The sequence below is a fragment of the Pelodiscus sinensis genome, chromosome 6 (assembly GCF_049634645.1).
Source record: "Pelodiscus sinensis isolate JC-2024 chromosome 6, ASM4963464v1, whole genome shotgun sequence".
Classification (NCBI taxonomy): domain Eukaryota; kingdom Metazoa; phylum Chordata; order Testudines; family Trionychidae; genus Pelodiscus; species Pelodiscus sinensis.
The window spans coordinates 83,554,369-83,569,244 of NC_134716.1; the positions used below are offsets into that span (position 1 = coordinate 83,554,369).

At 47.3% G+C, this 14,876-nt stretch overlaps 2 long non-coding RNA genes across 2 annotated transcripts in view; one reads left to right on the top strand and one right to left on the bottom strand.

Moving 5' to 3' along the window:
* LOC142829923 (uncharacterized) overlaps nt 1-14,876 on the bottom strand; it is an 88,736-nt gene that overhangs the window by 13,530 nt on the left and 60,330 nt on the right. The gene's annotated exons all lie outside the window — the stretch shown is intronic.
* Nucleotides 5,853-13,847, top strand: LOC112545998 (uncharacterized). Its single transcript, XR_012904502.1, has 3 exons — nt 5,853-6,020; nt 9,677-9,803; nt 11,475-13,847. It is a non-coding gene; the product is annotated as an uncharacterized LOC112545998 (long non-coding RNA).

Consider the following 14,876-nt stretch of genomic DNA (forward strand, 5'->3'; position numbering starts at 1 on the left):
CTGTAGCTGGTTTCTTGGGACCGGAAGAACCCGTTCGAGGTAGGTGAGATTGGGTTCTATAACCCCTCTCCTGTGTGGTAGGCCTGGGGCTGATTGGGACATAGGAAGAGCTGGGGTGTCTGAGGGATTTTGCTCGTGAGGCTTCTGGCTGGCCAGATTGGCAGCTGAAGTGCTCGGTGTGAGTGGTTTCTGACCGATTTGGGAAGGTCTCCAGTCTGGGGCTGTAAGAAGCCCCGAGTTTGAGCAATTTGCCCTGAGTGGATGCTCTCAGCTGTGCCCAGACCCAGCCCGGTCCATCACATAATCATCCTGGCAATTATCAATAATATTAAGTTGTATATTTTCAGTAATGCAGATGGACATTCTTGTCCTGGCTCTTTGTTCACCACTTGTTCTGAATTTTGATATAGTTTGGGTCTTTGGTTGGAAAAGGTTGCTGGGTTAAACTGTGAGTCAAACCCAAGGCTCCTAACTCCCAGCGAGCTGTGAGATTACTAGCTTATCCTCCCATTTTTTCGTGATATTTTTTACCCTAGACTATCGGAAGCTCTTTAAGCATGCTACCTCAGAGCTAGTGTGATTAAGTCTACTTGAGCTGCACTAGATAGGTGCCCTCATCCCCTGCCCCTCCAGCTCAGACCTTGCACCCCCACCCTTCTTTCTGCCTAGACACCACATGTATACCCCAGGCCCTCCATGCTCCTGCAACTCTCTCCTTTCCAGACTTTGCACCTTCACCCCACTCCTGCATCCTTCTTCCTGCCCATACCCTGCACCCCTCCCCTGGCCCACTCTTGCACCCTCCCTCCCACCCAGACCCCCATACCTCCACCCCAGCCTGCTCCTGAACCTTCTCTCCTACCTGGACTCTACACTCCCATCCTCAGCCTGTTCCTGCAAACTGCCTCCACCACACAGACCCTGCTCCCCTACTCTCACCCTGCTCCCTGGCAGTGCACTGAACCCCTTATTTCTGGCCCCACCTTAGAGCCTAGTTGGGACCCACAAAATCCACTAGCCCTGGGCTCCCAGAAGAGTCACCCTGAGCCTTGGTGCCTACCATCCCCCGCTTGCGAGGCTGCAGCTTGAGGGGAAAAAGAGCTCCTTTTATTTTCCCATTTCACAGTTGGGAGCCACAGGTGTCTGGGCTTTTTTCTCCTTCTCACTTGGGAGGTCAGGTCAGTGAGAGGCAGTTTTTTGTTTTGTTTTTTGTGCTCCTGACCCAAAACTGGTTCCCAACCCCTGCAGTAAATGATAGGAATGTGAAAGAAGGGGGAAGATGCACTGCAATGACATACTGTATTATCCTGTCCTGCCACTGGGTAGCACTTTGTGTAAATTTCTTTTTTTAATGGCCCTCAGCCACAACTGGCAGAGCATTAAAGGATCTTATGATGAACACATCTAGAGTAGATAAGTAAGCTCTGTTGCCAGTCCATATCAGATACAGAAGAATAAGACATTTGGGGCCGGATTCTGATCTCATGCTGTTTTTACAACAGTGTAGCTATATTGACTCCAGTATAGTTAGTTCTGATTTACATCAGTAATATTTAGAAAAGATTCGGATCTCCCATGTTTATTCCACTTTGTGGTGCAAGGATAAAACTGGCTAACCAAGTCATTTTAAAGAAGTTTTTAAAAATACCTCACCTAAAAATTGCCTTGATTTTATTTCTGCCTCCTTGAATCTTGATCACAGAACATTGTAATTCACATTTCAAATGATGGTCACCAAGGGACTCAGAAGGGACTGAGTGAGATCAACACTTCTGCAACACATTCTTGAAAAACTGCTTATTTAAACTTATGTGGTAGGTCTGAGAATTTTGCTTAGCTTATGACCATTCTTTTATATTTATTCCTTGATGCTTGGAGATACTTGACACTCTAAACCTTAGAGCATTAAGAAGCTAAAAAAGTTATTTAATTGATACTAAATTTGACCCTGTTATAAGCCCAGTGAAGCCAAAGGTAAATGCAAGCCTGGATGTAAAGTTGGCTGGCAAAGATAAGGAGAAAGATGATTTATTGTGAGACCAGGGGACTGGAATTGTGAAATTGAAGTTACAGTTTGAGGGGACTATGTGGATAACAAGGGATTTGGAGCTGAGAGAAGAGTTTGCAGGGAAAAAGTTAACAGAGGAGTCACCTGAAGTGGAGGGCCAAAAAAAACCTGAAATGCAGCTGACAGCTGAAGTATTGTCTGGCTGAAAGAAAGGACTCCAAAGAGAGAGGTGAGTGCATTACAGTATAACCTAAAACTGGTCTAAATCCAGACTCACACCTAACTCTGGGGTTTATATGTCTAAGTTCCTTTGTGGATAAAGGTGCTAAGTCCAAAATAGTTGTGTATGTTTGTGTAAGGAGACACAACAGGGAAATGTTAGCTGTCAAGTCTTCCCACTAAATAGCAAGAGGAAGGATCCCACAATGATCCCTAGCAGGGACTGTGATTAAAGAACAGACTTTGGGGATGCAGTTATTTATGATGTTCTGACTTAGTCTGTTCCCACACTAAAGGATTTCATTTGGTCCATACTCTAAGAAGCTTGGGGCCTGATTCTCCTTTCAGTCATACTTATGTAACTCCACTTAGTTTTGTGTTGATGCTCTTGGATGAGAGGAAAGTCCAGTTCATAGACATAGAGATGAGAAATACCTCCACGTGGGCAGAGGCTGCTCCGTGGGATGCTAGAGAATCTGACAGAGGCAGCAGCATTGGGGGAGGGGAAAGGGGGTGCAAACTTGTCTGTGAAGCCAGTCCTCCCCCGCTGCTGCCACTGTAGGAGGGAGAAAGGGCGAGCAGGCAGGTCCATGGAGCTGTTTCCCCACTCTTACCAGCTCCTGCTCCCCCCTCTTGCTGCCTCTGATGCAGATGATGTGGAAATACGTGTAGTTGACAGGATTAACTGATAAGACTGGGCTTATTGGTTAATCATGTAGTCGTCTACACATTGACATTCCTAAGGCAGACTGGAGCAGCCCCAGCCAAAAGGGAGGCTATGCCACCTTACAGGGAAAAGGGGATGTAAAGGGAGAAGTAGCAGCTATATTTTATGAAAGGCATGAGAGTGGGCAATCAGAAAAGAGGGAAAGGGCTGGATAAAGTCTCTAACATACAATAGGGAGATGCAGAGAGTGGAAATGGGGAAAGAGACTAGCAATTCAGTGCAAAAATGGGCACTAGAAGTAACAGTACAAAGGGGAAGGAGTGACTATATTCAATAATGGCCACCAGGAGCAGTAGAGGAAAAAAGTGGGGAAAGAGCAATGGGGCAAAAGAAGGGAAAAGGGTGGCTACATCCTATAACAGTGATGCTAGGGGTAGCAGACACTGAGGAGTGGAAGCGGGCAGCTATACCTCCTAAAAGACATTAATGGCAGAAGATGTTGTAAGGGGTGAAAAGCAGCAGCATTGCTATAATTCTTCTGTACTAGTCCACAGTAGTCCAATTCCATTATCACAACCAGTTCTGGGTACCACATTTCATTTAAGATGTTGACAAACTGGAGAAACTGCAGAGAAACAATAAAGACTGAAAATCCTGAAAACAGCAATTATAAGGCAAAACTAAAAAAACAGGCCTCGCTTTCAACCCTGCATGCTATACTGGGTGTTACGCAGTAATAGCTGTCATTCCCCTCCTCAGAATCAACAAGCAAAAGTCAATGGCTGCACTACTTAACACCCACTAGGGAATACCAGTAGTCACCTTGGGGACTACACTGCACAGTGGACATAAGAGGGTGAAGAGGAGAAAGGGGTTACTGAAATAAAAAATGGGGCTTGGCTGGAGGGGGACATTGCTACTGTATAAAGAACATAAGTGTTAAGAGAGTACTTTAATTTACCTTAAGTATAGAACTACCCATTATGAGTAAAATGGCAGAATCTGGACCTAATATTGTGATCAGAAGCAGGTATTAGCTATTTGCCCAAATATCTGTATTGAATATACCAATACAGTGGGAACAGCGCTCCATTGCCAAAAAAACCAGAGGGAAATGACAGAGTAAATCAGGAAAAAAGCAGCAATGTTGCCTAAGGGGCATCAGGTATCAAACAGAGTTGAAAGGGGTGTTATGTTGCCCTGCTGGGCACTAGTGGCTTCAAAGAGTGAAAGCAGTGAAAGGGCAGTTCTAAAACGCAATGAACACTGCACAGAGCAGAATGTGAAAGGGAAAAGGGAGCCTATTTTGCCTACCGGCTACAAGGGGAAGAATGGGAGAAAGGAGGGGTTATATTTCACCATGACCACTAGGGTGCAGCAGAGGACACCAAGGGGACAGAGGCATGTATATTGCCTCACAAAGACTAGGGACAGCAAAGGGCCAAGGAGGAATAGGGGTAGTAAACTGACTAAAAGGCCATAGGGGGAGCAAAGGAGGAATCCCAAACTGACAGTTGGAGGAAGAAAAGGGGGGGGGGGTCAAAGTGGTGCCTCCTCACTATATTGCTGCTCCTAGTGGCTGTTAGGTAATATGGACATTCCTGTGGCCTCCGTTGCATCTATTGCACCTTAGGCAGCAGAGCTACCCCCTATATCCTCTTGTGCCTTCTCTAGTCCATTCTGGGTGTCGTGCAATACAGCTGCTGCCCTTTGACTCTTTCAGTCGGTGGCTCCTATTGCCCGTTGATTCTGAGAAGCGGAAAGGGCAGCTGTACTGTGTAACACCCACTACAGGAGACAGAAACTTCCAGGGGAATAAGGGTGGCAGTGCTGAGTAACGGGGAACAGAGGCGGAAGAGAGGGCAAAGAAATGCCCAACCTGCATAATGGGAACAAGAGGCCAGAGAAGATTGAAGCCAACATGGGCAGCTATATAATGCATCAAGGGCTTGAGGGGAAGGACAGAGCGAAGGGGAAAGGTCACAAAGGACAGAAGAGGCGGAAAGAGGGTGTTATGCTGCCCTGGTGGGCACTAGGGGCTCGAGAGTGAAAGTAGGGACAGGGCAGCTCTAACAGCCCAATGGCCACTGTGGACAGAAGAAGAATAGGAAAGGGGAAAGAGCGCCTATTTTGCCTAAGGGACACTAAAGGGAAACGGGTATGCAGTACTTCCAGATGGCCACTAGGGGGCAGCAGAGTGCAACAAGGCCACAGGAACGCTTAACTTTCTTCATAAAAGCTTCAGAGGGGTAGTAGTCAGTTAGTCTGTAACAGGAAAAACTTAAAAAAACAACAAATAGACTAGGAGCACCTTAAAGACTAACAAACATGTAGATGGGATCATGAGCATTCGTGGGTTGCAACCCATGGAAGCTCATGATACCATCTACATGTTTTGTTAGTCTTTAAGGTGCTACTAGTCTATTTGTTGTTTTTTCTTCACAATGACTATGAAAAGCCGAGGTCAAGGAGGGATAGGCAAGGTCAACATCCTAAAAGGTCCTCAGGGAAGAGTAGGAGGAAAGGGGCGGCTATGCAGACTAATGGGCAAGAGAGAGAGAAGAGGGCAAAGAGAGGAACAAAGTGGCCAACCAGGAGAATGGGCACCAGGGGCCAGAGCAGACAGAAGGTTCACTGGGGCAGCTCCATTTCCTGAAAGGCCTGAGCAAAAGGTGCCTCAGGAACAGCAGGGGGTGAAAAGGGCTGTAATGCTGTCCTCCTGGGAACCAGGGCTTGCCAAGACTGAAAGCAGGGACAGGCCAATCATAACACCTTACAGACACTCTAGACAGCAGAATGGCTAAGAGAACACCAGGCCTATTTTGCCTCATGGACACCAAAGGAGAAAGGGGGCGGGAGAAGAGATGCTATACTTCAGAATGGCCACTAGGTGGCAGCAGAGAGCAACAAGGGGACAGCAACACTAATTGCCTGACAAACAGTAAGGGACAGCAGAGGACCAAGGACAGACGGGTGAGGTCAACGTCCTAAAAGACTATAGCGGCAAGGGAGGAGGAAAGAGTTGAAAGGGGCGGCTATGCAGACTAATGGGCAAGAGAGGCAGAAGAGGGCAAAGAGAGGACCAACGTGTAGAATGGTCACTATGCATGGTAACGCATGCTTATGGTAAGAATGCTTATGAGTTGATGAAATCAGACAATTAAGGAAAATCTGCTTTTGTTTTATCAGAGAGCTTTAACTCTGCTTTATATATTTTGTGTGCAGAACAAGCATGCCATGTAATTATATTTTCTAAAGTTGGCTATGCCCAGATCCTGCACCCCCACCCCCTCACTCATACCCACCCCAGGCTGGGATCCCGCACCCCCCAGGCTGCTCCTGCACCCTGCCTCCCACCCAAATCCTACAACCCACTCCCCGATCCCATTCACTGGCAACTCTGTCCAGTACATGGAACCCCTCATTTTTGGCCCCACCCCAGAGCCTAAAGGGCCCCTCAAAATCCACTAACTCTGGAACCCCAGAAGAATTAACTTGGTCTAAGGCCTTGAACCTCAGTCCTCTCTGCCCTCCCTCCCCCAACCCCGAGCTCTAGTGCCAGGGAGTCAGGTGTCTCAGTTGAGGGGTGAAATCAGTAAGGGTTGGGGTTTTTTGGAGGGTTGTTTTTTTGTTTTGTTTTGTGTTTTAGCTTTTCACTTGCGTGGCCCTCAACTGATTTTTCTTTATGTCAGTGGCCCCGACCCAAAAAAGGTTCCTCACCCCTGCCATAAATAAAGACAATGTTGAAACCATTTGTGTTGGACATAATATTTTACTTTATTTAAAATGAAGTTTGGTAAACTAACATGAGAAAGTTAAAGTGCTTACTCTGTTTAATAATTTCCATTAATATTTCCTTTCTTACTGTTTAAAGTAAACTGTTCTTCTTAGTTGCAGCACTAGCGAAATGGCTTGTGTGTAATTATATCATTAACGTTGAGTTTCCATTAGGAGTTGGTTTCTACTGAAAGGTTTACATTTAGCCAGGTAGGCCATAGGCCAAAATGTCTGGAGATCCACTGCTCTTTTGTCAAAATACATACAACTTCTTAAATTAAAATTAATTCACTATTTAAAAAAATGCATAAAACAGGCCAGCTGCGGCTGTCTGCTCATTTAAAGGGCTGGCTGAGGGTGCGCTGTAGGGAATGTGTGCGCAGTCCCAGCCAGGAAAGTGACAGGGGCTGGAGGCCCCCCCTCCAGCTGCAGCATGGGTAGGCCACGATCTGGTTGCAGCAATCCGGGCCCGGCCCCTCATCCAACCATTGCTGCCCAGGTGCAGCAGCCCAGCCCCTGCCAGGTAAGGTAATCTTGCCCTGGGTCTCCCACATACTCTACTTCCCACCCTTAGGCCCCTACCCTGTCTGCAGCATCTCCCACACACTCCAGCCCCCTGACCTGATCCCCTCATACATCCCAACTCTGACTCCTGCATTCCCAGCAGCAGAAGTCCCATTAAATAAAGTCTGCATAAATGTTTCATTTATGCTATTATTAATCATCATGTCAATTAATAATATTAAGTTGTGTATTTTCAGTCATGCAAATGGGCATTTTTATACTGGCTCTTTGTTGCCCACTTGTTCTGAATTTTGATGTCGTTTGGAACTTTGGTTTGAAAAGGTTGCTGACCCCTCTGCTAGTGCTTTGCACTGGGACACCAATGATGTCAATGGCAACACTTTCATTGATTTCAGTGAGTGCATGTTATGGTACGCCTGTGTTCAGTTAAACACCTACAGTTGCCCAGTGTCAGCTGACTCAGGCTCATAGGCAGGGGTTTAGACAGACTTGCTGGGCACTTGCGCAAAATGGGGCAGGAGGACGACTCTAAGCTCCTGGAAGGGGTAGAGCCACAAGTGTCTGAGGTGTGCTGCACCGGGCATCTACCTCCAGGAAGCTCTTGGAAGCACCCCTTTGAATTGCCAGGCCCTGAGGCAATTGCACCTTTGCCTCCCCTCTCCCGTCAGTGGGCCTGCTCACAGGACTTCAGTTTAGGATCAGTTTATTTCTGGGGTAGATGTTTGGGGTTGGGCTGGAGACCAAGCTCAGGGATCCTTCCTCAGTCAAACGTCCCAGAGACTGGATTCTAAACTGATCTAAATAGCCCCTTAATCTAGGAGCCCAAGGCAGCAGTTTTTAACTGCAGTGTAGATACACTATTTGGGCCCAATCCAATTTGACTGCCGCCAGTGGGAATGTTTACATTGACTTCCATGAGAACAGAATCGGATCCTTGATGAGCTTACAAGTAGCTAAAAGAGGCTACAGTGGCCCACCTAACATTTTAGATTGTCTCTGTAATGGTGTATTCTGCAGCTAAAATGTATTCAGATTATGAAACTAAATACACATGAACGAGTTGCTTTCTGAGTTATTTACTTGGAATATAACCTGGATTTTAAAATAAAATATTGCTTTTAAAGTAGTTTTGAATAGCAAAATGTCGCTGCTGTGAAAGTGCTCTTTAGTGCCTCAAGAAATCTTTGCTTTGCTTGTCTCACCTTTGAAGATAACCTCTGCTAATCTCTGAAACAAGTCCACTTTGGGGATTACTAGCGTTAAGGTTTGTGAGCATGCTTGGAAAATGCAGTATTTACCTTCTAGCCATAGTAATCCAGATTAGCATGTTAGGCATAGAGATCTGATTGACTATTGAACAGTGGTGTTTTTAGCCACAAAGCTCCCATTTGAAAATATACAACCAGTGATTCTTACTCATTTTAGTAGCAATTTGCATTAGTGAGATCTATTGGGGAAGGGATAAAATTATAACAAGTGTGACAATACAGTTATGGAGCTCCTAACACACTCCCCAAATTGTCTAGCTGGTGAGTATGCTTTGCACCCTTGTTATTTATTGCAGCTGCCATCTGTATCCCTCAGTCAGGAAATCAAGCAATTGAGGACGGATGACTAAAATGTTAGGGAGAAGAATTTTTTTTTTCTGAGCATGCTGCCATTTTCACTCCATAGGCCATAATGAGACCTCGTTAAAAGCAGGTGAAAATCTGTCTAAGGGCATGTCTACACAGCAGTGTTATTTTGGAATAACAGATGTTATTCTGAAACAACTATCTGAGCATATACACAGAAAGCCCATTATTTCAAAATAATTTTGAAACAACAGGCTGCTTATTTTGGCATTTGTAAACCTCATTCCACAAGGAATAACATCGCTTCCAAAATTGCTATTTCAAAATAATTGGCTTCCAGCCCTTCCCATGGTGCCCTGCTGGCTGTTCTGTCTATACTCAGCCAAACTCTGTAGTCCCCTCTTTGCCTGGACCCCTTAAAGCTGCAGCCTCAGGGGAAAGGGCTCGTGGCAGACAGCAGGCTCTGACGGCCCTGAGCCACCCAGCAGCTGCCACTGCCTTGAGGAAGCAGTCCCCCAGCTCACAAGACGCTGCCCACGGATGGAAGAAACGTGCGTCTTCCTGGTCCGGTGCAGAGATCCTGGACTTTATTGAGATTTGGGATGATGAGACCAACCTCCAGGATCTCTGCACCAGATGTCAGAATGCTGATGTCTATGGCTGCATGGCCAACAGCCTGGGCACCGAGGGGCACATCCGCACCCAGGAACAGGCGTTGATGAAAGTTAAAGAACTCCACCAGGTGTATGCCAAGGCCCGAGAGCACAACTCCCGCTCCAGGGCAGAACCCCACACCTGCCCCTACTATGAGGACCTGCACCACATCCTGGGGGTTGGGGCAGTCCCTTACCCTGCCCCCTCCCGGTAGTGGACTCAGGGCTCAAGACACCGGTCTTTGCCCTCCAGGGGGACAGAGACGTGGAAGAGGAGGAGCTGGATGAGGCCAGCACAACAGCCCTTCTGACCCTGGAGTTGGTACCCCATTCTCTGGATGTGTCCCAGGCATCGTCCAAGGCTGGGTAAGCCACATCAGGTGAGTGCCATCATGTTCCTTACACCCACAAGGTGGAGGTGGCGAGGGACAGCTGCATGCTTCTCACTTGGCCTTTGTGGCCTGGGGATTGCGCAGCAGCCTGTGCACATGGGAGCACATAGCGCACCAGGCCAGGGCACACAGCCCCAGCAGGCTGCACCAGAGGACCCTTATGCTATTGGCCACAGGGTATCTGGAGAGTCCTGCCATACTCTTGACACCAGGTGGGACACCCTACCACTGCAAGTCACCACTAGAAAGAGGATAGGGATATAGACACACTCTCAGCAGACAGGCATATCCACACTCTTGGGGCAGCATCTGCTCTCGGGGACAGCGCAGTAAGGAGCAGGATCATATGCTGCTCACGCACATCTCCCCCAAGCACCCTGCCCCCCTCTCTTCCAGCAGACAGGGATAGCAGTTCTCTCCCTGCGGGACCCAGCATGTGCACGGGCTGGAGGGAAACTCAGCTGCCCCATGGCCCTTCTCCCGCCCACAGCATCCCGGTCTGGCCGGCACCTTCACATGCCTGCTTGTCCCTAGGACATAGGGGTAGTGAGGCTTCTACCTTGGACATCTGGGCCGCTACAGGAAATGGCCCACTGGCTAGCCCACACATGTCCTTGCTCCAAGCATATCGCCTTCACCTCAACTGACAGTCTTGCCTCAGAGGTGAGGGCTAGGCTTCAGGCACAGTGTCTCCAGAGATGATGGACCATCTCTCTGTTCTCCACAGCCAGACCAGCAGTGAAAGGGGTGTTGGAGTAAGGGTTTTATATCTTTTTATATTTGTATTTTAGGCTTAATAATGTAGTAATGTAGGGTAACATATTTAATATTTTATGAATTAAGTCCTTTAGTTAAATATACATTTTTTTTAAAGTTAAGTAAGTAAAGAGGCAGGATTTTGGTCTTGTGTCTATGTTAATGAGATTAGAAATATTGAAGGCCCGGGCCTTCGATGTGAATTGTTTTGATTTTGTTTTTGCTTAATATAAAACAGTACTGTTTACCTTAGCAGGTTTCTATGAAAGACTGTGTGTGTGAATGAGAAATGTAGCATCATAAAGATAATGGTGTGAAAGCCACCAAGAGCCAGATTGCCAAGAAAGGATGGGGCAATGCGGGTGAAGACAGACTGCAAAGAGACATATCAGCGTCAGAGGAAGCATCAATGCGTAACCATGGTTAAGAATTAATCAGATTGGCAGACTGACTGCTCTAAAAGTGAAGGCATCCCTAAAAACAACTGATTAACAATCCAGGACAGGATGAACCTCTTGGTGATGTTTTGGGAATGATTAACATTAACAAGATAACAGTAGCTGGTCACAGATTGACACAGCAAAATCCATAGACTTCAACAGAGAAAAGGATTATAAAAGCAGGGTCCTTTGCCATGGAACTTTAAGTTCATCTTGCTACCAACTCCAGGAGAGTGTCAGATCGTGACTGACAAAAGGCCCTGCTCCCCCTTTGTGGCTGATCTAGCTGGCTACTAGATTGATCCAGACTCTGGACTGGTAACTATACCATTGTCTGACAGGACTGCGTGTGTATGGTGTTGGTGTGTGTGAGTGACTGAAAAGCATATGCTACTGTTGTATTCTCAATAAATGCCACGTGCTGCCTTTTCCCCTATAAAAGATCTCGCGTGCTTTGTTTAAGCATAACAGGGGGACAGTTGACACCACCCGAGGGACCTGCCAGCACTGGAGACCCATGGACCTCAGATCCTACACACAATGGCAATACTTACATGCTTAAAGTTAAGTAGCCAAGTGAGTTTGAGTCTTTATGGGGAGGGTAAGAGTCTGTCATGTCATTATATACATTTCTGTGGGCAGTATGGAGCAATAAGTTAGAGGGTGTCTGTACAGCACACTGGGATAGTTCTGAACTGGAAGTAATACAGCAAATGTGATTAGAATCTTGACATTTACTGCAGTGTGGTACTTACCTCCATCACTGTCTTTTCTCTGTTTTCTTACTTGGAATGAGGGACCCAGCACACACAGCAATAAACTAACTCCTGAGCTCAGTAAATAAATAGCACCTACTGTGTTTTAAAATGAAATGTCTTTAGTGGAACAAACTGTTCCCCTTCACTAGTCCTTGCACCTAAGAAAAACTCTAGCTTAGCACACGTACACCTACACCGAAGTCCATCCCAAGGGTTTAAAGCTAACTCTCCTTCTGCCCCACCACCCCTATGAAGATGATTCAGTTCTGTGGAGATTTGGATGCCTATTTTCATCGCCTCCGCCTGAAGGAATTTTTCCAACACACTGATGTACAACACACGGACTTTGCTGCTCCTCCCTGCCAATCCCACAAGACGAAGGCTTCTATGTGGACCCTTACTAACAGTTGTAATGAGAGTCTTTATTTCTACATCGACTGCTTCCACAAACATTCTCAAGCTGACGTTGTCAGCAGAAAACAACATATAACATACAACCTTAGTCATGCAGAACACACTGCTGTACACAGCCTCAAAAACAATTCTAACATCAAAATCAAAGAGGCTGACAAAGGGGGCACTGTAGTCATCATGAACAGAACAGATTATGAATGGGAGGCAACCAGACAACTTACCAATAACAGATTCTACAAGCCTCTATACTGTGATCCCACTAAAGAATACAAAAAGACCCCCTGAAACAACTGCTCATGAAGCTCCCTGATGCTGCTCAGGACTAGATTTACACCAACACCCCCGCCTAATTCCCGAGCAGGAGTTTTCTATCTGCTACCCAAGACACACAAACCTAAAAATCCCGGACAACCCATCATCTCAAGCATTAGCACACTTACAAGAGGATTATCTGGCTACATTGCCTCTGTCCTCAGACCCTATGACACAAACATCCCTAGCTACCTTCGCAACACCACCGACTTCCTGAGAAAACTACAAAACATCAGTAATCTTCCTGAAAATACCATCCTGGCCACCATGGATGTAGAAACTCTAAGGGGTCACAGACAAAATAAAGTCTAACAGAGTCTGCCCAGAAACTTGTGCCATGTGGACATGCAGATCCACTGGTATTGTCACTAGGTGCAGGGGGGGAGGTGGACAGAAGGAATGGAAGAGAACATACATGAACTGAGACAAGATTAAAACAGAGACTGAGACAAAAGTCAAGAAAGCCAAACATTAGCCTATAAGGAAGGTGCAACCCTGGGAAAAAGTCAGAGAAAGAGCTTTTGGTCTGTTGCGTAAGGAGCCATTGGGGGCTATAAGCTACCAAATTGCTCCTTCTGTTCTAACTTCCTCCTGTGTTCAGAGAAGCCGGACTTCATACATTCCTTGGCAATAAACAAGATTGTATCACAGAGACTACCAGACTCCATCAATTTCTACTTTCAACTGGAACTCCCAGGGCCCCAAACTTTGACTAGCCTCTTGGGTCTAAAAGGGGCAGCAATAACATGTTATGGATCATGATGCCAGGAGGCCCACACTAAGACAGTCCAAAAACATAACCTGAGGGAATGACTAAACCAGTGGTCTCCAGCCTTTTTACACCCAAGATCACTTTTTAAATGTCAGGGCAAGCCAAGATCAACCCCACCTCTTCCCCAAGACCCCACCTTTTCCTTGAGGCCCAGTGCCCTCCATTCCCTTTCTCTCCATCATCACTCTCACTGGGTTGAGACAGGAGGTGCGGAATCTGGGGTGGGAATGAGCGGTTTGGAGGTGGGAACGGCTGAGAGGTGCAAGCTCTGGGAGGGAATTTGGGTGCAGGAGGAGGTGGAGATGCTGGATCGGGGAGGGGGCTCCAGACTGGAGAATGTTAGGGTCAGGTTGAAGGTTAGGGTATGGGAGCAAGCCACAGGCTTACGGATGTGGGGGTGCGGGTTGAGGGTCTGGCCAGAGGGCTTGGTACTGGTGGTAGTCTGGCCAGGAAAGAAGCAGCTCGACTGGTACCTAGGCATCTCCATTAGGGTTGCCGGATGGTCTCCCAAAAAATATTGGACTCCCTAATGGAGGGAGAAAGAAAAAAAAAAAGGAATGCGGGATAAGTGGCAATCTCAACTCCGCCTCCCCGCTGGGACTCCCAGGCGGGAACACTATTGGCACTGGGAGTCTTGCGGGGGTGGACTCCCAACCACTCCCTCTATCTCTGCCAGGCTTCTGTGCAATCACAGGCTCCCAGTGCCAATGGTGGCTCCGCCTCCCAGCCCCTCCTCCCAGCTGGGACTCCCAGGTTGGGAGGTGGGGCCGCCATTGGCGCTGGGAGCCTGTGATTGCGCAGAAGCCTGGCGGGGGCTGTCTGCCCCCAGCCTTCCCAGAGCATGGGGAAGAAAGAGAAACAAGAAAGCACATGCTGTAGTGGCCAGGGAAGGAGCGCACGCTTTCTTGTCTTCTCTTCCTTTCTCGTCCTGCCTTCCTTCCTGCAGTGTGGCGGGGAGAAGTGCCAAGGTTTTGTGCCAGATCCAGCTCCGGGATTTCCCCCCCCCCCCTCCATGCCACAGGAGCCGGAGCTAGCTCAGCTATGGATCTTCCCCCCACGCTGTAGGAGCTAGAGCTAGCTCTATTTCTGTGGGAAGCTGTAGCACCAGTGCAGGCTCCTTGTTGTGGGTGGGGAGGGACCAAGTGGGGCTGGGAACACTGCCTCACAGTCGACTGGCCATGCCCCTGCAATCTACGAGTTGATCGCAATCGACTGGTTGGTGACCATGGGGCTAACAATGAGACAGTAGCTGTTTGGAGTCATTTCTGCCTTTTAATTAGATTTGATCAGTACACACTTGCCATAGTGTGACTAAAAGTACCTTACCTCTCAACTTCCACCGAACAACATTTACTAGCTCCTTCTAAGCATCCATTTTTCAAGTAGTCTTAACATTGTGGTTGTGATTTAACCTTTTTCAGAACCAAGACATTAGTTCTTCTGGAGGAGTAGCCAAGATTCAAACATTAACAGACAGATACTCAGCAGGATCTGACCCCAAGAGATTTTGCCATAACCCTGTTCAGTTATCCCAAATTTCACTGGAGAACACCCCAGGGTTACACTCATATGGATTTATTAAATGAGGAATTAACAATTCACTACAGGG